Here is a 25,605-nt window from a genome sequence, read left to right as displayed (position 1 = left end):
AAAAGCGATAATTGCATGATATATATGCAGTGTTAACAGGTAATCGGCATGTAATCAACATGTAAACATGATTTCTACAGTAATGAATCAACTAAATAATCGAAGCATAGCAACTACTATAAACATGAGCACAAACATGGATGTATAAGTAAATACTATACACTATAACTGACGAGCATTCATTACTGTCCTTTGTCATTTAGTACTTTTATTTCATTCGTAAGGACCTACTCAAAGTAGTCCAGCTTGCGCCGCGCCTAATGGCCCCGTGGTAGTATACACTCCCCACGGCAATCCACTTCGGCACCCAATCCCGCACGGGCGAGCAACTGTCGCGTAGGCCAACTCCGGAGTGCCGGCTTGTAGGGAGCGACCCTCACAAGCGTGTGCGAATGAGCACGATGGCAAGCAAGCAAAGTCCATAGTCCAACATAGCTCAAACATTATGGCATAGTATGCCATGTTCTTACTCTCGATCTATTGATCGGAATTCTTAATATAATAACAATGACAATAGCTAGCATCCACTAGATTAGTAAGCACATAGAAGTAATGCTAATTCATATATGGCATTAGAACTTTCTAATCTCCAGGTACTATCAAAACAGTCACAAGTAATGTCATTGTTGTCTATTTTACTAAAGCATAATTATTATGTCTATTAGTTACTCAATTGAACTAAACATAAACACGAGCATAAATACAAATATGCATGAGTTCTCTCTACTTCATGGAGGTTCTATTTCCCTTATGTCAAATGTTATAGCACAGATGTTCCAAATCCTTTAGCGACCATATAGTGACAAAACGCACGACTATATCAATTATATAGTAACATATAGAACATAGGGGGAGCTTCACTTGCTCTGGTTAGGTCAAACCGACCTATTGCTAGGCTCAAATCAGTTCCACGACGTCCCGAAATTCAGCTCTACTAGACTTCAACCCTGCTGAAAACGATGCATCAGAACCGCGTCGAGACGATTAATTAAGAATCCAATTTCGGCAAAACTCTTAAGTAGAATAAGGTAGTAACTTGAATTCCTGGTTTGGGTTACATTAGTACCTCAAATGTAACCTCTAAGAGTCCTCACAACTCAGCCGAACGCAATCCAAGGCTCGATCGTAGTCTCGCTGCGAACAACATCAAAATGGCATCAAAATGCTAGTATACGCATTAAAATACCCGAAATCTAGTGAATTCAGTTTTCTAACTGAAATTCCTGCTTACCCCAGGTTAAAATATCCTCCAAACCAACTTCTAAGAGCACAAGTTCAGCTCAAAGTAGTTCGCAAACCTGCTGCGAAGACATCCTTCCAAACTGCGTTGAGTTACTCAAGTAGGTTGCAAATAGCTTCGAAATAACTTCATAATAACTAATTTACCTTAGTCCAGCCTTAAAGCAACTTTTCACTGATAATTCATAGCCAAAATAACTCCTCTTTACTACTGAAAACAGCCCCTACATCAGTTGAAAGTAGGGAAATCCAATCAACTCAAAATCCAATACGAAACCACAATCAAGAGAGAAGTTAAGCTAATTACCTCTTCAAAGCTGAGAGTCAGCTTTCCCTGGTGAGAACCTCACAGAAAACTCAGTAAAGATACTTCTCCCCACGACCCAACGACCTCCCCAGCGTTTCCAAACCAGCGAGCGACGAACGCGGCAAGAAATAAGCTCGATTCGGCGATCTCCAATTGAAGAGAGAGAAACCCTAGAGAGAGAAAGAGGGGAAGGTGCAAAGCTGCTTCTCAGGCCTCTAGCAACTTCCACTGAACACCAGGGGTTGAGCTGGAGTTATGAAGATAAGATCAAATGCCCAAAAGACCAAAAAATCCTGCTGCCACGCAGCAGCTGCTGCTGCTGCTTGCTGTACCGGTACAGCATAATGCCTGTACCGGTACATAATGCAAAATTCGAGAGAAATGCCACAACAATGCACTTTCTTGCTTTTAGCCATCCAATCACTCTCTGACTTGTCGAAAAACTTGCCCAAGCCCTTTTGAACATGTAGGATAGATCCACATATTCTTCCTCACACTCGAACTTCTCAATTTGCATAAGTTCAGTGTATTACATTCACCACTTCTAAAAAGGGGTTTCGTCCGCGAAGCTTGTAAATACTTAGTTCAAGATTCCGTCGAGAAAAGATAGGGGTAGTGTTCTTGCATTGCACTCTCCAATTCCCAAGTGGCATCTCGTTCATCATGATTGCTCCAAAGTATCTTCACGTAGGGTATTTCGCGATTTCGAAGCCGTTTCACTTCTCGAGCTAGTATTCTCACTGGATGTTCCTCAAAACTCAGATCTTCTCGCAAATCCACTGGGGTACTCTCAAGTACGTGGGTTGGATCAAAAACATACTTTCGGAGTGTAGATACATGAAACACATTGTGCACTCCCGATAGGTTCGGCGGCAAAGCAAGCCGATACGCTACGGGGCCTATCCGCTCCAACACCTCGTAAGGTCCAATAAATCGAGGACTTAACTTTCCTCGAATACCAAATCTNGCTTCTCGTTCATCATGATTGCTCCAAAGTATCTTCACGTAGGGTATTTCGCGATTTCGAAGCCGTTTCACCTCTCGAGCTAGTATTCTCACTGGATGTTCCTCAAAACTCAGATCTTCTCGCAAATCCACTGGGGTACTCTCAAGTACGTGGGTTGGATCAAAAACATATTTTCGCAGTGTAGATACATGAAACACATTGTGCACTCCCGATAGGTTCGGCGGCAAAGCAAGCCGATACGCTACGGGGCCTATCCGCTCCAACACCTCGTATGGTCCAATAAATCGAGGACTTAACTTTCCTCGAATACCAAATCTCTTAACTCCCTTTGTCGATGAAACTTTTAAGAATACATGATCGCCAATTTGAAATTCCAATTCTCGCCGACGTTTATCTGCATAGCTTCTTTGTCGACTTTGAGCTGTCAGTAGATGTTCTCGTGCAAGTCGAACTTTAGCTTCAGCCTCTTGTAACACATCTGGACCCAAAACTAATCTCTCCCCCACTTCACTCTAATGAAGTGGTTATCTACATTTTCTGCCATAAAGGGCTTCAAACGGTGCCATCTGAATGCTTGCTTGATAACTATTATTATAAGCAAATTCAGCCATCGGTAAGAACTGTGGCCAACTGCACTGGTAATCAATCACACAGGCTCTCAACATATCCTCAAGGGTCTGGATGGTACGCTCGGACTGCCCATCACTCTGGGGGTGGAAAGCAGTACTAAAATCCAATCGAGTACCCAGAGCCTCCTGTAAATTTCTCCAGAAGTGTGAAACAAAGCGGGTGTCTCGATCTGAAACAATAGAAGCAGGTACTCCGTGTAATTGCACAATTTCATCAAGATACACTTGTGCGAGTCTTTCCCCAGACCAAACTGTATGAATTGAAATAAAGTGAGCAGATTTAGTCAATCTATCCACAATTACCCAAATTGCATCATGACCTGCCTGTGAGCAAGGTAATCCAACAATGAAATCCATAGTAATCCTCTCCCACTTCCACACTGGTAAGGGTAAGCTTTGAAGTTTTTCCGCAGGAAGTCGATGTTCAGCCTTAACATGCTGACAGGTTAAGCATCTAGCCACAAAATCTTCAACTTCTTTTTTTATTCCAGGCCACCAATAAGTCAGCTTCAAATCTTTATACATTTTCGTACTCCCAGGGTGTAAAGCATACGGCGCCCGATGTGCTTCTGTTAAAATCTCTTCTTTAACACCAGAATCTGCCGGTACACAAAGTCTATCACCAAATTTCAACAGTCCTTGATCATCCACTCGAAAATCACTAACATGATCAGCAGTGATCTTTGCTCGAATCTTTTATAGGAATTCATCCTGAGCTTGCTTTTCTTTAATTCGATCGATTAGGGTAGGTCGCACCACCAATGACATAAGTCTCTAAGGTGTGTCAGGACCTACAACTTCCAAATTCAACTGCTCCATTTTCTTTACCAACAGAGGTTGCATAGTTATCGACATTGCCAAATTTTTCGTCGATTTTCGACTTAAAGCATCTGCTACAACATTAGCTTTTCCTGGATGATAGAGGATGGTCAAATCATAATTCTTGAGCAACTCCAATCATCTATGTTGTCTCAAGTTTAATTCCTTCTGAGTAAACAGATACTTTAAACTTTTATGATCCGTATACAATTTGCAACGCTCGCCGTAGAGATAGTGGCGCCAAAGCTTTAAAGCAAATACCACGGCTGCTAACTCAAGATTATGTGTAGGGTAGTTCTTTTCATAATCTTTTAATTGGCGAGATGCATAAGCAATTACTCTGCCATTCTGTATTAGAACACACCCTAATCCATTTAGCGATGCATCGCTGTAAATCACATAATCTACTCCAATAACAGGTAGTGCTAAAATCGGGGCGGTGGTCAATCGCTCCTTCAACTCTTGAAAGCTTCTTTCGCAAGCTTCATTCCATAGGAATTTAGCTCCTTTATGTGTAAGTTGAGTGAGAGACGTAGACATCTTTGCAAATCCTTCTACAAATCTTCGGTAGTATCCTCCCAAACCAAGAAAACTCCGAATCTCGATGACATTAGTCGGCCTAGGCCAATCTTTAATCGCTTCAATCTTCTTTGGGTCCACCGCGATTCCTATTTCAAAAATTACATGTCCCAGAAATGCCACTTCTCGAAGCCAAAATTCACATTTCTTTAACTTTGCAAACAATTTCTTTTCTCGAAGTACTTGTAACACTACTCTTAGATGGCTTTCATGCTCCTCGTCACTCCGAGAATATATCAAAATATCGTCGATAAACACGACCACAAACCTGTCTAAATAGGGCTTAAAGACACGGTTCATTAAATCCATAAAGGCTGCTGGGGCATTTGTCAGTCCAAATGGCATAACTGTGAATTCATAATGCTCATACCGTGTCCTAAAAGCGGTCTTGGAAACCTCTTCAGGCTTAATCTTAAGTTGATGATAACCTGATTGCAAATCGATCTTAGAAGACACTTTCGATCCTTACAGCTGATCGAATAAATCATCGATTCTAGGTAATGGATATTTATTCTTGATTGTGACTTTGTTGATTTCTCGATAATCTACACACAATCGAAGAGATCCATCCTTTTTCTTAACAAATAATACCGGGGCTCCCCAGGGAGATACACTCGGTCGAATAAAACCTTTATCCAATAAATCTTGCAATTGTGCCTTCAGCTCTTTCAACTCAACGGGTGCCATCCTATAGGGTGCTTTTGAGATTGGGGTAGTCCCAGGGACAAGATCTATCACAAACTCAACTTCCCTATCAGGTGGCATACTTGGCAACTCAGCTGGAAACACATCCTCGAATTCTCGCACCACTGGAATATCTTTAATCTTGACGGCTCGTCCGTCACTCACCGAAATGCTAGCCAAATAGGCTACACACCCTCTCCGAATCAACTGTCGTGCTCGCGAAGAGCTAATGGTCATTGCAAACAATGAACTCTGACACCCCTTATAAACAAACTCTTGCTGACCCGGTTCTCTAAAGGTCACCGTTCTGCTCGTGCAATCTATGGTCGCATAATATTGTGTTAGCCAATCCATACCCAATACTACATCAAACTCACCTAGTTTGTGTAGTGCCAAAAGATCCACTGGCATAATCCAGTCGCCTACCCTAACGGGGCAGCGAGGGCAAAACTCACGAACATCTAGGGTATGGTTGGGCACGATCACTCGTCCCGGATGCAGAGTAGGTACTACCTGAATGCTATGCAACTTAGCGAACTGCCGATCAATAAAAGAATGCGAAGCACCAGTATCAAATAAAGCACGAACACGAACATCATAAAGCATAGTGATACCTGCTACGACCTCCTCCGCTGCTGCGGCCTCCTCAGTCTCGGCAGCATACATGCGCCCACTCGAACCCTGTCGAGGACTCTCAGACTGCCGCTGTCCCGGTGATCGTCTGTACTGCGAGGGTACTATCGGGGTCCCCTGGCTCGGAGCAGAAGATGCAGGTGCTGATGCTGATGATGGTACAGGTGAAGGACCTCTCGGGCACTCTGAACGATAGTGGCCCTCCTGGCCACAGATAAAACACCTGCCCCCACGTTGTGGACACTGTGGTGGAAAGTGAGGCCCACCACAAATGACACAACGTGGCTGTCGACGACGCTCGGGTGCTTCACGGGATGCTGAAGAACCTCGACCTCTAGACTGGCCCGGCTGGCCCCTGGGATACTTCGGCGGTCTCCTGAAGGGTTGCTGACCACTGCTCTCAGCTGCTGGCCTTTTTCCTTTACTTCGATCCACAACATCTCTTTCCTTCATAACCTCCGCCCCCTTCTCCACAATCAAAGCCCGGTTCACTACTTCCCTGTAAGTAGAAAGGTTTGACGCCTGGACCAATCTGAAAATCGCAGGCCGCAAACCTACCTCGAAAATCCGAGCCTTATCCTCATCATCTCGGACCACAAAAGGAACACAATGCAGTAATCGGGAGAACTCTAGCTCATACTCAGCTACTGTCCTGTCCCCCTGTCTTAGCTTTCTTAAATCCCTTTCCATTTGTCTTTTTACACTCTGAGGAAAATAAGTAGTCAACAATAATTCCCTGAACCTCGTCCAGGTAATAGCGGACAAATCAGTACGAGGATCCTCACGAATATCCACCCACCACCTGTAAGCCTCGCCATCGAGGTGCTATGTTGCAAACCAAACCCGATATCGCTCCTCGACGAAAGTATCATAAAACAGTTTCTCCATGTGCATCAGCCATTTCTCGACCACCCAATGATCAGCTTTTTCTCCGTCAAAAATACGAGGGTTGCAACGACGGAATTCATTCAATTGTTCTATCATCTGCTCTCGCTCCTCAGCCCCCACCATCTCTGGTAACACTGTCCCTGATGCCGCTACAGATACTGGTGGTGGTACTACTGTCTCCTGTCGGGTCTCTACCCTCGGAGCTACTGGGGGTGTGTCAGGTACTGGTGACTGTGCTCTCACTGTCGCATCCCTGTCTGGTACTATAGGTATAGGATCAGGAATCTCCCTGTCGGTCGTCTGCCGCAATAGTAAATCCTCTAATCTCTTCATCCTGTCCTCATGCCGACGCGCGGCATCCATCTGCTGTCGCGCTGCCGCAGCCTGCTAAGCAACCAAATCCGTCAGCTTCGCGAGCTGATCCTGCAACTCATGGATCCCACTAGATCCAGAAGTAACGGAGGTCCTCACTTCCTCCGCATCCGCCGCCTCAGCTGCCCCGGCGGCTTGCGAACGAGTTAAAGGCATCTTGAGCTGCAGCACAAAAACAAATATAGATTAATAAAACCTATACTATTGAACCTTTACTTCAGGTATAAACCAACTAATCAAGCGAAAGTAATGAAATGTAACGCGTACTAACTTCCGATGTCACATTGTCGGCCGCCAATGTGGCCCTCTGCAAGTTAGTAATTGCACATTCTGATCAAACTCCTACCATTCGGAGTTTATCAATTACCCAATCGAAGTACTTTCGCTACCAACAACCTCAACTAGACCTCGTCTCTCACGAGCCTATTCTTATAGTCCAACCAGCCTAAGGTTTGCTAGGTCTCCTAAGACGCAACCCTAGGCTCTGATACCACTATAATCTGTCACGCCCGGGTACCAGCGGAAGTACATCCAGTACGTGCACAGACCCGCCATACACCTACAGTATATAAAGCGTCTACAAGAAAGCGAGTCGATAGGAGAAAACATAGAAAATTCCTATCCTGATATCAGAGCATGTATAAGTCAACAGGACTATCAACAAAAGAACAAGAGTATCCAACTCAAAATATAAGTACAAAAGAAAGTACTAAAACTATAACATCTGGATCCAAAGACTCATGTATAACACAGGGTACACAAAATATCTGTACAATGGTAGCCTCTCTATAAAGTGGACATCACCCTCGGCCGTAGCCCGAGTAGCAAAGTGATCGACTAGCACGCTCCTAGTAAGGTCTAGCTAGACGCGACTCCTTTGCCACGATCTCTAGCCTCTCCTGTAGATGGCTCTGTAAAAACAACCATAAAAAGGGCGTGAGAACTATTAACAATAGTTCCCAGTGGGTAAGCCGCCAGCCTCGGTGAATTATACCACTAGGCTCATGATGTACTAAATGAAAGAAAAGGCGATAATTGCATGATATATATATGCAGTGTTAACAGGTAATCGGCATGTAATCAACATGTAAACATGATTTCTACAGTAATGAATCAACTAAATAATCGAAGCATAGCAACTACTATAAACATGAGCACAAACATAGATGTGTCAGTAAATACCATACACTATAACTGACGAGCATTTATTACTGTCCTTTGTCATTTAGTACTTTTATTTCATTCGTAAGGACCTACTCAAAGTAGTCCAGCTTGCGCCGCGCCTAATGGCCCCGTGGTAGTATACACTCTCCACGGCAATCCACTTCGGCACCTAATCCCGCACGGGCGAGCAACTGTCGCGTAGGCCAACTCTGGAGTGCCGGCTTGTAGGGAGCGACCCTCACAAGCGTGTACGAATGAGCACGATGGCAAGCAAGCAAAGTCCATAGTCCAACATAGCTCAAACATTATGGCATAGTATGCCATGTTCTTACTCTCGATCTATTGATCGGAATTCTTAATATAATAACAATGACAATAGCTAGCATCCACTAGATTAGTAAGCACATGGAAGTAATGCTAATTCATATATGGCATTAGAACTTTCTAATCTCCAGGTACTATCAAAACAGTCACAAGTAATGTCATTGTTGTCTATTTTACTAAAGCATAATTATTATGTCCATTAGTTACTCAATTGAACTAAACATAAACACGAGCATAAATACAAATATGCATGAGTTCTCTCTACTTCATGGAGGTTCTATTTCCCTTATGTCAAACGTTATAGCACAGATGTTCCAAATCCTTTAGCGACCATATAGTGACAAAACGCACGACTATATCAATTATATAGTAACATATAGAACATAGGGGGAGCTTCACTTGCTCTGGTTAGGTCAAACCCACCTATTACTAGGCTCAAATCAGTTCCACGACGTCCCGAAATTCAGCTCTACTAGACTTCAACCCTGCTGAAAACAATGCATCAGAACCGCGTCGAGACGATTAATTAAGAATCCAATTTCGGCAAAACTCTTAAGTAGAATAAGGTAGTAACTTGAATTCCTGGTTTGGGTTACATTAGTACCTCAAATGTAACCTCTAAGAGTCCTCACAACTCAGCCGAACGCAATCCAAGGCTCGATCGTAGTCTCGCTGCGAACAACATCAAAATGGCATCAAAATGCTAGTATACGCATTAAAATAGCCGAAATCTAGTGAATTCAGTTTTCTAACTGAAATTCCTGCTTACCCCAGGTTAAAATATCCTCCAAACCAACTTCTAAGAGCACAGGTTCAGCTCAAAGTAGTTCGCAAACCTGCTGCGAAGACATCCTTCCAAACTGCGTTGAGTTACTCAAGTAGGTTGCAAATAGCTTCGAAATAGCTTCATAATAACTAATTTACCTTAGTCCAGCCTTAAAGCAACTTGTCACTGATAATTCATAGCCAAAATAACTCCTCTTTACTACTGAAAACAGCCCCTACATCAGTTGGAAGCAGGGAAATCCAATCAACTCAAAATCCAATACGAAACCACAATCAAGAGAGAAGTTAAGCTAATTACCTCTTCAAAGCTGAGAGTCAGCTTTCCCTGGTGAGAACCTCATAGAAAACTCAGTAAAGATACTTCTCCCCACGACCCAAAGTCCTCCCCTGCGTTTCCAAACCAGCGAGCGAGGAACGCGGCAAGAAATAAGCTCGATTCGGCGATCTCCAATCGAAGAGAGAGAAACCCTAGAGAGAGAAAGAGGGAAAGGTGCAAAGCTGCATCTCAGGCCTCTAGCAACTTCCACTGAACACCAGGGGTCGAGCTGGAGTCATGAAGATAAGATCAAATGCCCAAAAGACCAAAAAGCCCTGCTGCCACGCAGCTGCTGCTGCTGCTGCTTGCTGATGCCTGTACCGGTACACAATGCAAAATTCGAGAGAAAGGCCACATCAATGTACTTTCTTGCTTTTAGCCATCCAATTACTCTCTAACTTGTCCAAAAACTTGCCCAAGCCTTTTTGAACATATAGGATAGATCCACATATCCTTCCTCACACTCGAACTTCGCAATTTGCATAAGTTCAATGTATTACACCATAATATTGCAATTTTTATAATTTTTAAGAGCTACGGCAAATGAAAAGCTGCCTTTAATTAATATAGCAGCATTTGGTGTGCCACAATGCTATAGTTTTTGCGACTTTTCGATACTATTAATAAAATTATGTTGTGGCTTTTTGAAAACTATTAATATGCATATACCATGACTTTTTATAAAGCTACTATTGATCGAAATATATGGACTTTTTAATATGTATATTAGCTAGAAATAGTTGTATGAAAGATACAATAAAAAAATGACACATTCATAGCAAAAAAGTTGTTTCATTCATATATAAGCCAAGAGTATCGAAGGAAACCAAAATACTAATTGTTTCTCACATCCTCAACATCAATAAAATGATAAAAAACTATAATATCCAAAAATAGTTTTTAAGAAATGACACAGTAGCTCAAAACATAAAATGATGCTACATAGTAGGTCCAAATACAAAAAAAATGATCAAGTATCACGGGAAGTATTTGATGATGCTGACGTATAGCAAGTGCCTGAAGACTCAGGATCCTGTAACAAAAACAAAAATTTCTTTCAATAAAATAAGAATATAGTTAACAATGAAAACATAGGTATAATATCAATAAGATTATCTAGATAAAGCCATTTTTCAAACAAGTCTAAGCTACAGGAAATAAAGCAGCATCAATTAGTTCATGAGGTGATGAAAAATTTATCCCAAAAAACAGGAAAATTCAAAACTAGGGATTTAGCTTTTCCTGCAAGAGAATATTTATAGCTGTTGGCCGTGGTAACACTAAAATTAATGTAAAACTACCATTTTCCGCAAGCAGGTAAAGTTACCAGAAAAGGAGCGAATTAATTTATTGCTAGTGTCTTTTTCAAACAACTCTAAGCTACAGGAAATAAAGTTCAAGTAGAAACAAGTGATTAATGAATTAGAAAATTTGTTTATCACATCAAACTTTGCAAGGAAATTTGAAGTAAAATCCCCGCATCAAACAACTGATAGTTTAACTTTCTCTGTCATCTCTTTACACCTTACACCCATGCAAAGACATTAGATGATCACATAAATCATCTAAGTCTCTTTTGCATAATAATCTAGATAAACCTCTGACGATAGAATGTACAGATTCAAGTACCGGGCAAACATTTTTTCTGTTTCCAAAAGGCTATAGCAGTAACCAAGCCCTGAACAGGCAGATCAAATTTTTCTGACAAGCTGCGGTGTAATTTTTCTGATGCTTTTGGTTAATATTTGGCAAAAGGTTTACGGTTAAAAATGCTCAATCTATTGACTTTCAAGCAGTCTCGGCAAGTAAAACACCTAGACAATTTTTCACAATCTTGCATGATAGACTTTTATCAAAGAAATTTTCACTTATGCAAGCAACATCATAGGTCCTCGCAAAAATGGACCTTCGTTGAATACCATCACTAGCTCCCTAGGATCAACAAGTTTACTAATTATTCATGTGCTCATAGATGCAAAACAAAGCTCCAATTTAATGCTTCTAACTCGAACACAGAAATAAGCAGATATCAGTATAGCGATTCTAGATTAGCACTATTAAAACGACGCTTTACCAAACAACACTGTTTGGTACAATTGAAGCTATATAAAACGATGGCAGCGGACATTTATGTAAAATAAACCAATACAAAAACGAGCTCATCATTTAAACTGAATCAAGCAGCTTGCTCTTTAACTTAAGAATCAAATGGAAAACATGAAAAAAAAACAATAAAAACAATAAACGGCCAATAACACGGTTAAATCCATTCATTTAATCAGATTGGCCTTGAAAAAGAAATATGGGCCCTCTTTTCAACAGAGTGATTTTTTTTATAATCAAGAAGTATACTACTTACTACCATCACTTGTTTATCGTAAAATTGAGAAAGATTCTCGGAGAAGTCATAACCATCACTTGAAAATCACAATCGTAGTTCTATAAATAAGTTCCTAAAATGGACTAAGAATTTCATCAACTTCATATATGATTTTTCACCAGCTATAGACCATTTTGAAATAGTTACTAAAAAAGTAATTAATTCCAAGTGTTAGATACTATTATATGTTTGAATTTCGGTCAACTAGGCTCTACATTCATGAAGTAGTTGCTGCTAGTGTTCCTCTTGTGCGCTTCTTGTGAAGATAATGCAAATATATATACTCCATTTGCATACAAGAGGAGCCCACAGAACAAATTAAATTGCGTTTGGGAAATGACATGAACCACAAGTAACATTCATGCCTCCACCCAATATCCAGATAAAGCCCTCTCTCTTTTCATCCCAGTAAGAAGAAAACTACTCTCATTCCACTGGATTCAAATTCGGACATAAAAATTTTCATTTCCCTCCACATGCATATAATCTTTTTCCGGTGGATTCAAATTCGCACATAAAATTTTTTATTTCCGTCCACATGCATATAATCTTTCATAGCCATAGCATATATATATATATATATATATATATATATATANAACCACGCCGAGGGGAGTGCATGGAACTGAAAGAACCACAAAACCAAACCAAATCGATAGTTTTGGTTCGGTTTGATCCACTTTTCAGCTCAAGTGTTTTGACTTTGGTTTGAGTAATTCTCAAACCATAAATCAGTTTGTTATTAAGTTGAAAAAGTGGAAACCAAATCAAACCGAAAGTTGAAGTGAGGGTGTACATGTATTTATTTTCATATAACAGTAATGTGACAACACAATCAGGGTTATGGTGTTCTGCATGGCCGACCATGTCGAGTCCCTGAAATCCCAACTCAAATTGGGTATCATTTTGATTTGCAGTAATGTGTTAACTCAGATCTCTTCTAATGCAATGTTCATAATTGCAATTGCTCCAGTATCAACCCTTCATTTCTGAATAAACTTCGGTATTGTACCGTGACTATTATAAAATAATTACTCTTCAAAGCGTTTTACTCGTAAGTGATTCAACCAATGCTCTCTCTATCCTATACAGGGTTGAACAAGTTTTATGAAAAGTGTTTAATAATATAGTTAATTACTGATTGTTTAAGCCTTCTTTCTATACTTGAATGTTCGATATATTTATAGAGAATTAATGTAACAAATGTCGCAGATGATTTAATTGCCTTTGGACGTCGAGCATGTTTCTTGGGGTTTTAGGATCTATTTGAGAATAGTACATTTTTTGACTTCTCGGGTAATTTTTCCGAAAGAATTTTATAGCTAGCTAGGAAACTAACTAACTCTTTCAATCCCAAATATATATATATATATATATATATATATATATTTGGGATTGAAAGAGTTAGTTAGTTTCCTAGCTAGCTATAAAATTCTTTCGGAAAAATTACCCGAGAAGTCAAAAAATGTACTATTCTCAAATAGATCCTAAAACCCCAAGAAACGTGCTCGACGTCCAAAGGCAATTAAATCATCTGCGACATTTGTTACATTAATTCTCTATAAATATATCGAACATTCAAGTATAGAAAGAAGGCTTAAACAATCAGTAATTAACTATATTATTAAACACTTTTCATAAAACTTGTTCAACCCTGTGTAGGATAGAGAGAGCATTGGTTGAATCACTTACGAGTAAAACGCTTTGAAGAGTAATTATTTTATAATAGCCTCGGTACAATACCGAAGTTTATTCAGAAATGAAGGGTTGATACTGGAGCAATTGCAATTATGAACATTGCATTAGAAGAGATCTGAGTTAACACATTACTGCAAATCAAAATGATACCCAATTTGAGTTGGGATTTCAGGGACTCGACATGGTCGGCCATGCAGAACACCATAACCCTGATTGTGTTGTCACATTACTGTTATATGAAAATAAATACATGTACGCCCTCACTTCGACTTTCGGTTTGATTTGGTTTCCACTTTTTCAACTTAATAACAAACTGATTTAAGGTTTGAGAATTACTCAAACCAAAGTCAAAACACTTGAGCTGAAAAGTGGATCAAACCGAACCAAAACTATCGATTTGGTTTGGTTTTGTGGTTCTTTCAGTTCCATGCACTCCCCTCGGCGTGGTTTTCCTGCCAACCTGATTGTGTTGTCATCTCTGTATGCCGGCTACAAGTTTCCCAGGTTTTGTGAATTCGTTTTTGTTATTCGCCTTGTTAAAGGATTAGTTGGTGTATGTATTTATATGGGGTAAAACTCACCAGATGCCTCTTCTTATTGGCTGTTGAAGAAAATTCTATTGGAAGCTCATTTAATTACCTACAATTCCAATTTTGACATCCAATTGTTGCTCAACTGGTGAGTTTCATATAAATTAGTTTGAGATTATATGATTTATTTATGCTCAACTGCTGAGTTCCAATTATTGCTCAACTGATTCCAACAATCACTCAACAAAAATCGATAGAAATTACTTAGAATAAGAACCAAATTAGACTAAAAAAACTCATGAATATATAGAGTATAATTGCTAATTAGGTGACATTCACATGAACATATATCTCCCAAAGATCATTAAAAATGAAAAAANGATTTATTTATGCTCAACTGCTGAGTTCCAATTATTGCTCAACTGATTCCAACAATCACTCAACAAAAATCGATAGAAATTACTTAGAATAAGAACCAAATTAGACTAAAAAAACTCATGAATATATAGAGTATAATTGCTAATTAGGTGACATTCACATGAACATATATCTCCCAAAGATCATTAAAAATGAAAAAAAAAACAAAATAAAAGATGAAAACTTACCAAAAATGCAGTGATAAAGAGGGATCACGAAGGTTGACGAACGATCCCTTCAAATGCGGCGATCGTGTGCAAGGTCAAGAGGGATCACGTCGACGAACAATCCCTCCAAATGCGGCGATCTTGTGCGAGGTCGAGATGATGCGGATGAGTTCGGAAACCCTAGAAAAATGTGGAGAAGAGAAAAACCCTAGAAGTGCTCGAAGGAGACGAAGTGGGAGAGGGCGATCGGGTGGAGTGGGAGAGAGGGTTTTGGGTCTGTGTGTAGGAGAGGGAGAGATCGAGAGGGAAAGAGAGAGAGAGATGGGTTTTATGGGCCTTGAGAGAGAGAGAGAGATGATGAGTAATAACTTATGGGCTAGGCCCAGAAAGAGAGATAAGGAACATATAATTTAGGCTACAATTTTGGGCCGACCTATATCAAAAAGCCGCTAAGTAAATGTCGTCTTTTAACTAATTTCCTGTAGTGCAAAGATTACCTCGTGTTTCGTTTTAGATCATTAATAATAGATCTAATTGATCTAATCAAATAGGATCTATTTTATTTTATTTTACCTCTCGCGGGTCGAGATCATCGTGAAGTTGACAATCGTTGTTAAAATTTATTCGTCCTCGCTTATATAGCCGCGCACACGCCCGGCCTCTACTCGCATCCACACGAAATCACACCCTTGATCGAATTGAACGACCGCTTCGATCCGTGATCCGATCACGAATTAACCCTTGCATCTACGTGAGGAAGATGAATCAATCTTCTAGATGTGCTAGCAACTTTTGAAAATCGAAACCGATGGATTAATTGTGGAGGACTTAAGGAAGAAAAAAAATTGACGGCTAGAGTTTTCTTTTTTCTCTTGCATTAATTAATTTTTTTTTTAATTTTAATATGTCATATGACATATATTTATATTGAGAAAAACCTAACCTAATCCTAATCCTAATCGAAATCCTAGTCCGATTGGATTATCCATTAACCCACAAGTTGGTTATGATATTAACCGAATTCTAAATTCTAATTCTAATTCGATTCGTGTGTAACATTTACACATAAGTCCTCATATTATTTACTAACGATTAGTAAATACACCATGCAACTTTGACACATAAATACCTCTAATTTATAACAATTGCAAATTAGTCCTTTTACTAATAAATTAGTAAACTTTAGTATTTAACTATATTATAATTGCAATTAATCCATCCGATAAATTTCTTTTATCGTCTCCTAAATATCGATCATACGTAATTTTTTATGTGTGTGACCTAATAGGTTCAATTCTGTCTGGTAGTGAGATATGATGCGATCTCCATCTACATCATCATCAAAACTCCTTTCATGGCTCAAACTCTTTTGATTCTACCCTAATAGAATAATTAATTATTTATAATTATTTCTATTGGTTTTCACAATCCACCCGTGACGCCTAGCAGCATGTAGTGGCAATCCAGCCAGAAGTGAATATCGAACTGAACCTCTAGGTGCAGTTACCGTACAATACAATCCTTTTATCGCATAGTTCCAACTGAGTGGAGGTCATGAAATATTCGTCAAACCCCATTACTCGTCATATGACAAATTTGATAGGACAGAAGCTCTTATGGTTATTTTTGGAAACCTCTTTCCATACACCATATTACCCCGGCCGAGGATTTCTGAGCTTTGTTTTACAAATAGCATAGAACTAATTATCTCTCTACCGAGAGCGTTAGATCCCCTATAAACACACACCCATTTCTAATATGAATCGACTGCAGCCAACATATACTACTAAGACCTATAGCTAGGATTAGAGTTTGTTGCATAGTCAAACTACAGTAGCCTCACATTGAATGGTCGCGGTGTCGCAGGTCTAAGGATCAGTTGTACCATTGCAACATCGAACCAGTTACTGACGAATGAGTAGACATCCATGTAACTGTTCGTAGTTGGTCACGCTCAGTACCCTTGTTCTCTAACAACCACCTGCATGTTCGCTCCAATGTCCCCACATTGTTGACTGGAGATTCATCATTCCAAAAGGGAAGCGGCACACACATCAATCTTACCGGACCAATCATCGTCCCTATGATAATCCTTCGATTGAGAATATTTATGAATTAATCACCAATAATATGTATCTCAAATCTCAACTCTTGAGAATACATATTATCAATTTATTAATTCAAAGGACGATTCATGAACACATTTAACATGAATGAAATAAAAGACCCAATAATAAAGATTAAGTACAAAAATATGTCCCATAAAAAATAAAATATATCAGCTTGATAGGCATTTAGGGCATACAACTAACACTCACTGCTCCACAACGCAGAACAATCATAGAGAAGCTTTCCTATAGTAAACTTTTGCAATTTTATGCGAAACTGAAGAGCATCTCATCCAATTTTATTGGAATCCTTCTAAATTTGTTATCTATATAGTCTTAAGATTTGAATGAAAAACTTTTGAAGTGGAATGTAGTTAAGATTTGAATGAAAAACTTTTGAAGTGGAATGTAGCTTTGAGATTTGAATTCATGATCCATTACATAATTCACCAAACTGTCTTAACTTAACAACGTCCTTCGGTAACTAATAAGTATCTAAGAAAAAACCCATAAATTAGAACACGCTCATCCTCCTTTATTCAGTATTATTAAAATTTACGGGTCAATATAGTATTAAAATTTAATTGAAAAATTTTTGAATTAAAGTAAAATTTAAAATTATATTTGAAATAAAATTATATCAGCCACCAAATAGTGTCCGTAATATCTTTCCTGAACAAATTCGCCCTTGTTTTTGAGGAATCATCCACCTGATCAATGTTGCAGTATCGGTTAGGCTCAGCGGTCGACCCGGATGACAGTATGACACGGCGCATAGATTCGACCAAAAATAAATAAATAAATAAATAATCCCCTCCCCTCCTACATCAATATCATTATCGCTTTGCCAAACTGGAAAAAGTATGCCACGTGCCACGTACCCTTTGCACCCTAGTTGCCTAACTTCCCACTGTACCGTACGTGTTGATATAGCAACACCGACCTAACACTGGCCGCGCGGCCCCTCGGCACTTCTATTTATTTATTTATTTATTTTGTCCGTGACTCGTAACTTAGCATAAATTTATATATATATATATATATATATATATATATATATAAAGAGAGAGAGTATGATTGCTATATTTTTATAAGTATAAAACTTTTGGTATTTATAAATTTTCAAGTGTTGAATGAAGGGACGTGCAAATAAGATAATAATGATTTTCGGTTATGATGATAATAATTTATTAGAATTGAGTAGGTGGTTGGTTAAATAGTATGATCTAATAGAAAGAAATAGTCAAATGAATAGATTTAATAGCCGAAACTTATGAATATAAAAAAATATATAGTCATAAAAATACAGTAGCCGGACTCTCTCTATATATATTTAAAGTAAGACTACTATAATATTATTATAAGTATAGATTCTTTTATACTCATAACTTTTTTTTTTTTGATGTTGGAGCTTCTGAATTGATGATCCATATTTTGAAATATGATCTAATACCATTTAAATTTTTTAGAAAATAAATTTCTTAATTTTTTAAAATCATATTAAAGTCCATCAAGTGGGCGCAAAATAAACGGTCAAAATTAAACGACCTTCTAAAAATAGATGATCGCGCGTATTCTTCAATTTAAGATCAGAGTTATTAATCTTTATTTAGATAGTGAATACATTTCAATCAAAAATTCAATCAATTTCAATTCTTTTGCACCTTTAAATTAGCAAATATTTCATGCTCGTCGTTAAAAATTGTCAATTTTAAATCTTTTGATTGTAAGGTAAATGATTCGAAAAATCATAAAATTTGATTTTTAAAAGTTTTAATATTATAAATCATGTTTAACAGTATATATCATCGATTCGAAACCTGATCATTGCAAATGACTTATAAATAGGAAGCCCATCGTGCTCATAAGAGTCTAGTAACTAATATATATAAAGTTCGGCTATGGTGCTTATAAAAGCACCAAGTACTTAGTACTTTTAAATTTTACCGTTAGATTTATCCTTTTCATTCCACCCATTAGATCATACTATTCAACTAACCATCCACTCAGCCCTAGGGGTCCCACATCATACTAATCACACATCCTTTAATCCAATGGCAAAAAATCTACAAGTATCAATAATTTGATATTTTTAAAAGTATAAAAGCTCAATATATTATATATAGAGAGAGAGAAAGAAGAGAGAGAGAAATAGCTGGATTTTAAAATTTTCACCTAATTTTCTCTTTCACAGTTTCAGATTTTGGAATGCACCCTTTTCAAAGCTAACATCTGCGAGTTGGGTATGATCTTTTGCGATGACGATAGGACAATATGAGTAAGGCTATTATACTCTTATGAGTATAGAACTCTTCGTACTCATAAGTTATTTTCAATAATGGAGCTTCCGAATCGATGATACACTCCGTTAAATATGATCTAAAGTATTTGAAACTTTTAAAAATAAGTTTTGTAATTTTTTGAAATCATAATAAAGTTCATCAAGCGGGTATAAAATGAGCGATCAAAATTGAACGACGTACTAAAAATGGATTATCAGATCCTTCAATTTAAGATAGGAGTTATTTATCTTTATCTAGCTAGTGAATAGATTTTATATCAAAAATTCAATCTATTTCAATTCTTTTATATGGTTAAACTAGCAAGTATTCCATACCGGCCGTAAAAAATTATTAATTTTGTGACTTTTTAATCGTAAAGTAAATGATAGCGAAAAATTATGAAATTTGATTTTTATAAGTTTTAAATTCTCCAAATAATATTTAACGGTATGATCGTTGATTTAAAAGCTCTATTATCGAAAACGACTTATGAATACGAAGACGATCATACTCATAAGACTATAATAGTCAGACGCGCTCTCTCTCTCTCTCTCTCTCTCTCTCTCTATATATATATATATATATATAGACAAATTGCGGGATTTCAAATTTTCCGCCTAATTTTTTTTTTGAGAGAGATAGGTTGTATGCTACCCGTTTTGTTTATTTTATTTAAAAATAAACTTATCTGGAAATGTAATCAATTAGAATTTGAACTCGGGATCTCGGGTACCAACCATTAAGTACTTTGCCACTTGCGCTTGGGACGGTAGGTGAATGCACCCTTTTCAAAACTAAAATCTGCGAGTTGGGTATCATCTTCTGCGGTGATGAAAGGACAATTAAGGAGAAGGAAGAAAGCTCATTATACACTGCAAACCTTTGGAAATTAACTACTAATACTAAGCAAACAGAAACAGAAACAGAAACAGAACAGAAAAAAAGAAAAGAAAAGAGAAGAAAAGAAAAAAGACCGCGCTCCAAGCTCCAACCAATCAGCAAAAATAAGTAACTACCTTACCTGTTTGGCGAGGTGCACTGTTGCACCCTCTTGCGACAATCAACAAGTAATTAGTGCAAGAATCAATACTTGGGATAATTAATTACTTCCCCAGCAGCTACGTACAAACTCTCTACCTACGTACATGCATGTAGATGGTTAATTATAAATTTATATGTGTGTTTGCTGGGTCATGGCGCGACAGCCCCGCTGGTCGCAGTGGAGTCACTGAGGCTGTTGTGCTGCTTGGACGGCCCCGACGGCGGGATCTGCGTCCCTCGAGGGAGGGAGCTGAACGCCGACGGCAGCCCTTCAATCTGGAAGGAGAGATGACCGCGCGGACCAAGATGGACCTTCCTAATGCCGTGTCGCTCCGGCACCTGATTTCGACGAGGAGCTCCGTAGACGGAGGAGCCACTTCTGTACGCGCTTGCAAAGACGACGGCGGAGATCACGCAGAGCAAAAGGAGGAGGAGACGGGCCGGGAGCTTTGGAAGAGCCATGGTGGGAGGGGAGGGGAAAGATAAAGATAAAGATTTAGATTTATATAGCTATTCTTTTCTTTTCTTTTCTTTTCTTTTTTTGGCCTTTCCTTTCCTTTTATGTAATGTAATTATTTTACATATACTTAAAACCCACTTGCCTAGTTGCCTGTTGCCTGTTGCCTCCTCCATATTTAAATTATTATTTAAGTATGCGAGGTCAAAGGCGAAGGTCCCTTTCGCAATGGGTTTTGGTGGGAGAAGAATAGCTAGCTGAGCAAGGTGGCTGTTATCTTCCACTCTTTTAGGCCGATGCTTCGTGCAATTTGTCAAAGGAGGACGCAATAGAGGGACATTTTAATGCGGTGGGATTTGGGCAAGCGACGGTTTCAGGAGAGCGAGAGAACCGGGAAAAGGTGAAGCAGAGCAAGATTAATTATTGCTCTACAATCTTTTCGTTTAGCATTTATTTTCTCATTTATTTCGTTTACATTTCTTTTTTCATAGTTCATAGTATGGTACTTTTTTACATGAGAAAAAAAAAAAAGAAAAAAAAAGAAATGAAAAGAGGTTCTCGATACGTTTTGTCACCGGCCATCACTTTTGAGCAATCAATAGATTTGGCGATGACGTGAGAGCCCTGTGGAACCTGACTTTTCATTGATTTGACTTTTGGGCAAAACAAACATCGGCTTGATCCCATGATTGAATCAATGACCCTCCAAACCATTAAATAATTGAAAAAAATTTATTTAAAAATTTTCTGAACCTCAGCACTTTTGCAAATAAATTTTTAAACTTTTCATTTTAACAACCAAACATTCTAAATTTTTTTTTTTTTTATATATAGATTAGTAGATTAATCTGCTCACGTAAAGTTACTAATTAAATAGTCATTTTGATTGTATATTTTATATATAACTTTGTCTAGCTTCAAGAACACAGAAAATATACTTTTCTCGTCTAATTATCATAATTAGACATTAGGATTAAAGAACAGGAGGAACCCATTTTCAATTTTTCTTTATTTGTTTTTGTGTTAGAATAGAAGAAATAGATTTTTATTTTTTTTTTGTAATTTAAAGTTTTGGAAGATTACAAATATAGTTATGTGATTAGTAACTTTAACAGAGGAGAAGGATGGAGTACTATTCGACAATTGAGTTGTCAAAATTAAAAGTTCACACCGGTTACAAAACTGTTGGAGTTCAGAGGGTTTTTACGCACGTTTTCCTAAATAATATTAGCAAAAGATTAGCTTCAAACTATTGTCCCCACACGCATCCATATTCTTAGTCCTATTTTATGTGTAGTAAGTATCTTCTTATCATCCTTGATGTCATTCTATGAGAAAAATATGGCCACTCTAAAGTCATCGATTTTTTTTTTTAATTTTTCTTTTATTAAGATATTGGTCAAGCACTGAAAGTAACAGAGGAAGAAATACTGACATGAGGGGACGTGCAGAATAAGCTAAACCTCCTACTGCCCATTTGTTGCTAAAGTCTACCCAACTTTCGTGAAGAGCAACAAAAATAGAAATTTTATTCTAACATACTTTCTGACTTTGAAGTGCCTTCAGAGCAATTGTGACTTCCACATTAATTGTATTTTTTATGCTTTCGCAAAGTATATAATTGGGGAAGCATGTTTGCCAATTTAGATGCAGCGTACAGTTAGTCTTGACAGCAGTGGATAGTATTCTTTTGCCTTTGATATCTGAATCTAAACATAATCCATTTGTGCCACAGTTATTATTAGGGGGTGGAAACGAGCCGAGCTCGAGCGAGCTTATGTCAGCTCAAATTCGACTTGAAATTAATTTCGAGCCTAAATCTAGGCTCAAGCTCGGCTTGAAATGAATTTCGAGCCTTTTATTTTGTTCAAGCTCGGCTTATTTAATTTCGAGTCGAGCTCGAGCGAGCCGAATATCGAGCCGAACACGAGTCGAACGCGAGCCGGCTCGCTCGTTTGCCAGCCCTAGTTATTATATAGGCAAATTGCACGTGTAGGATATATAATGGTCCTTAAACTCTTGAAATAGTTTCACTTTATTTCAAAATTATATTTTCAGTCAAGGATTATATTTTAGTCCCGAAACTTTCAAATTTGATAAATTCATTGATAGTGGTTCCAAAACTCTTAAAATAACTTCACCTTATTCCATATTTAATACATTTTTATTAGAGGGTGAATTTGTAACAATCCAATCCGGTAGGAAACTCATTGGAGACTATTGGGCTAGAAACCAAATGCGGGACGACATTGACCAGGTCAATGCATTGACCAAGTCAGACACAGCCTTGGAATGCGAATCGGTTCCTCGAATGACTATCAAATGCTCCATTACTAAGTCAAGCGATTCGATTGAGAAGGAATCTACTCAATCGGGCTCTTCTGCTAACTATCTACAAGTGAACCGAAAGGCGAGCTTAGCTGAAAGAACCGACCATTTATACTAACTGCAAAAGAGAGATTACAAAAGCGGGTAGAAAAGCTAAATTTAGTCCTAGAAAAGCTCTTAAAATTAACTAAACTCTCGAAAAAAATGATAAAAGAAAAGAAAAATTTGTGAACTACTCCCGGAAAGTCATAAATGCTAAAGAAAAAATTGAAATTTGCAGTAGTCGTTTGCTCATATGAAGGACTCTAATCATAGGTGCGCTTTTTCCTATTTATTGTAATATATTCTACCGCCTGTAGTTATTGGGTGATTCTTGTCGTGGAGATTTTTTCGGCCATGTCCCTATTTCTTCGGATTGTGCTTCGGCTGATACCTTGTTGGCCACGGAACTCTACCTCTACGTATCTAACTATTCCCGCCTAAACCGCTTTTCTGTTTAGGCGTTCTTCTCCTTGGCTCCTAGTGCATGCACCACGTGTCACCTGTTGTTTTGTTCTCACTGTTTGATCATGTGGGCCAAACCGCTTACCATGTGGCGTTATTTTCTCGATGCCAAAAATACACCCCTGGCAGTCTCCTGAATAGGTGTTTCGGGTGACCGACGTTACCTGATTAATGACTGAGATTAGATGCCGCTGGATTAATTGTCGAGATTGACCATCCTTTTCGGTCATATCATTGTTCCGCTCAGCAGCCTCGTTTAGCCACGCCTTTTAATTATTCCGTACTTAATTTTATTCTTCGACGACTACGATTTTGGGTGCCTTTTGTCTTACCTAGCGACCTAGGGCATTAAATAGGAGATTAAATGTTGCCATCATCATCAAATCCTTTTCAAAACTCCCCCCAACGACACTATATTGTCTCCTCCAAGCTGCTTCCTTATTTTTCTTCTCGACTATTTTTCTTTTGCTCTTCCTCTTCTCTAGAGCCTTCTTCTCCAAAGCCTCCTTCTCCAATGGCTCGGATTCCTTCTTTTTCCTCATCTTCTAATGTTGACTTCCACCTTTTGAAGTCATCTGTGGCTGACCCTTCCTGCTTCATTCTCGGCCCTTCTTTCTTGGGACCCTCTAGCAACAACATTTTTTTTCTCAGCGGGAGGGCTTCCTGTAATGCCGGATATCATTCATTTCCATTTTTGGTTTTCCTCAAAATCACCAAGAAACAGCCTTCGCACCTGGCCTAGCTTCTCGGAGACATACCTAGCATAGTTAGATTGAGTTAAAGCATCTTTTGCCGACTCATGGCGTGACATTGGGATTTACGACACCATTTAACTTTCAAAGACTCCCCAAGTCGACAATCTCCTTTTTGCTGCGGCGTTATGCTTCTGGTCCTCTGCTTCGAATACCTTCCATTTATGGTTGGGCCTTTTATCCCGACCATTTTTATGTGGCAGTAATCCTTGGTCTTCATCCTCATGGCACTATCCTATCTATGGCTAGGCTTGTAAAACGAGCCAGGCGGCCCACGAGCCACCCGACCAGGCAGGATATTGGGCCGGGCAAAGGCACGACACGAGTACTGTAGCACTCGTGCCGGGCTGGCTCGGCCTGATAAATCAGATCGGGTTGGGCCACCTTTCTGCGGTCCGTTGGCCCGGCACAGCTCGGTACAACACGGGCCTGGGCCATGCCGGGCCTGAGAGGAGCCCCAGCTCGGCNGATAAATCAGATCGGGTTGGGCCACCTTTCTGCGGTCCGTTGGCCCGGCACAGCTCGGTACAACACGGGCCTGGGCCATGCCGGGCCTGAGAGGAGCCAAAGACCGGCTCCGAAAGGCTCCCAACTCCCAATGCTTTGGGAGTTGGGAGCCAGGTTGTATGCCTTAGGCCTCTCCCAAGGGTTTGCTACAGCAGACCCTTAGGAGCAGGGCTTTTGGTCTTCTTAGGGCCAAAATATCCTCCCATTTGACTATTGTGAGGGTATTTTGGTCCAAAAATATTAAAAATTTTTAAATAATTTTAAAATTTTATTATTTTTATAAATATATTTTAAAATTTAAAATTTTTTCTCATATATTATTTTTAAAAAATAGTATTTTAATTTATTTTATTTTTTTAATTTAAAATTAAATAAATAAAAAGGGATGGCCCGAAGCTTGGCCCCGCCCGGCACGGCCCATGCCGTCCGGGCCAGGGTTCGTGTTGGGTTGTGGTCAAAGAACTACGACCCAGCACGACACAGCCCGACTTTGTGGCCAAGCAGTGCTGGGCTAGCCTCCGACCTGTTTCGGCCCGGCTTAATGTGGGTCGTGCTGGCCCGATACGGCCCACATTACACCCCTATCTATGGCCTACAATCTTGATGGTTCTAGCAAAATTTAAGGCCCTTCTAGACCCAAAAACGGACCTCGCTTATACCAAATTTATGAAGCTGTTTATGGGTCAGTCCCCCACTACTCCTGTCACCTAAGATGAGCATACCACTT

General features: G+C 39.0%; 2 long non-coding RNA genes across 4 annotated transcripts; both read right to left on the bottom strand.

The window, feature by feature from the left end:
- LOC109713136 lies at positions 780 to 1,640 on the bottom strand. Of its 2 annotated transcripts, none has more exons than XR_002217045.1 (5): positions 1,547 to 1,640; positions 1,387 to 1,463; positions 1,232 to 1,301; positions 1,067 to 1,134; positions 780 to 947 (listed from the first exon to the last, which is right to left on the bottom strand). It is a non-coding gene; the product is annotated as an uncharacterized LOC109713136 (long non-coding RNA). The 2 variants fall into 2 exon arrangements; XR_002217046.1 differs by having other exon boundaries at positions 1,232 to 1,298.
- On the bottom strand, positions 7,975 to 15,219 carry LOC109712440. Of its 2 annotated transcripts, none has more exons than XR_002216847.1 (7): positions 14,921 to 15,219; positions 9,690 to 10,740; positions 9,530 to 9,606; positions 9,375 to 9,444; positions 9,210 to 9,277; positions 9,029 to 9,090; positions 7,975 to 8,028 (listed from the first exon to the last, which is right to left on the bottom strand). It is a non-coding gene; the product is annotated as an uncharacterized LOC109712440 (long non-coding RNA). The 2 variants fall into 2 exon arrangements; XR_002216848.1 differs by having other exon boundaries at positions 9,375 to 9,441.

The sequence above is a fragment of the Ananas comosus genome, linkage group 7 (genome assembly GCF_001540865.1).
Source record: "Ananas comosus cultivar F153 linkage group 7, ASM154086v1, whole genome shotgun sequence".
NCBI classification, from domain to species: Eukaryota; Viridiplantae; Streptophyta; class Magnoliopsida; order Poales; family Bromeliaceae; genus Ananas; species Ananas comosus.
Note: the sequence above shows the minus strand (reverse complement) of the source record. Positions and strands in the feature narration are given on the sequence as shown.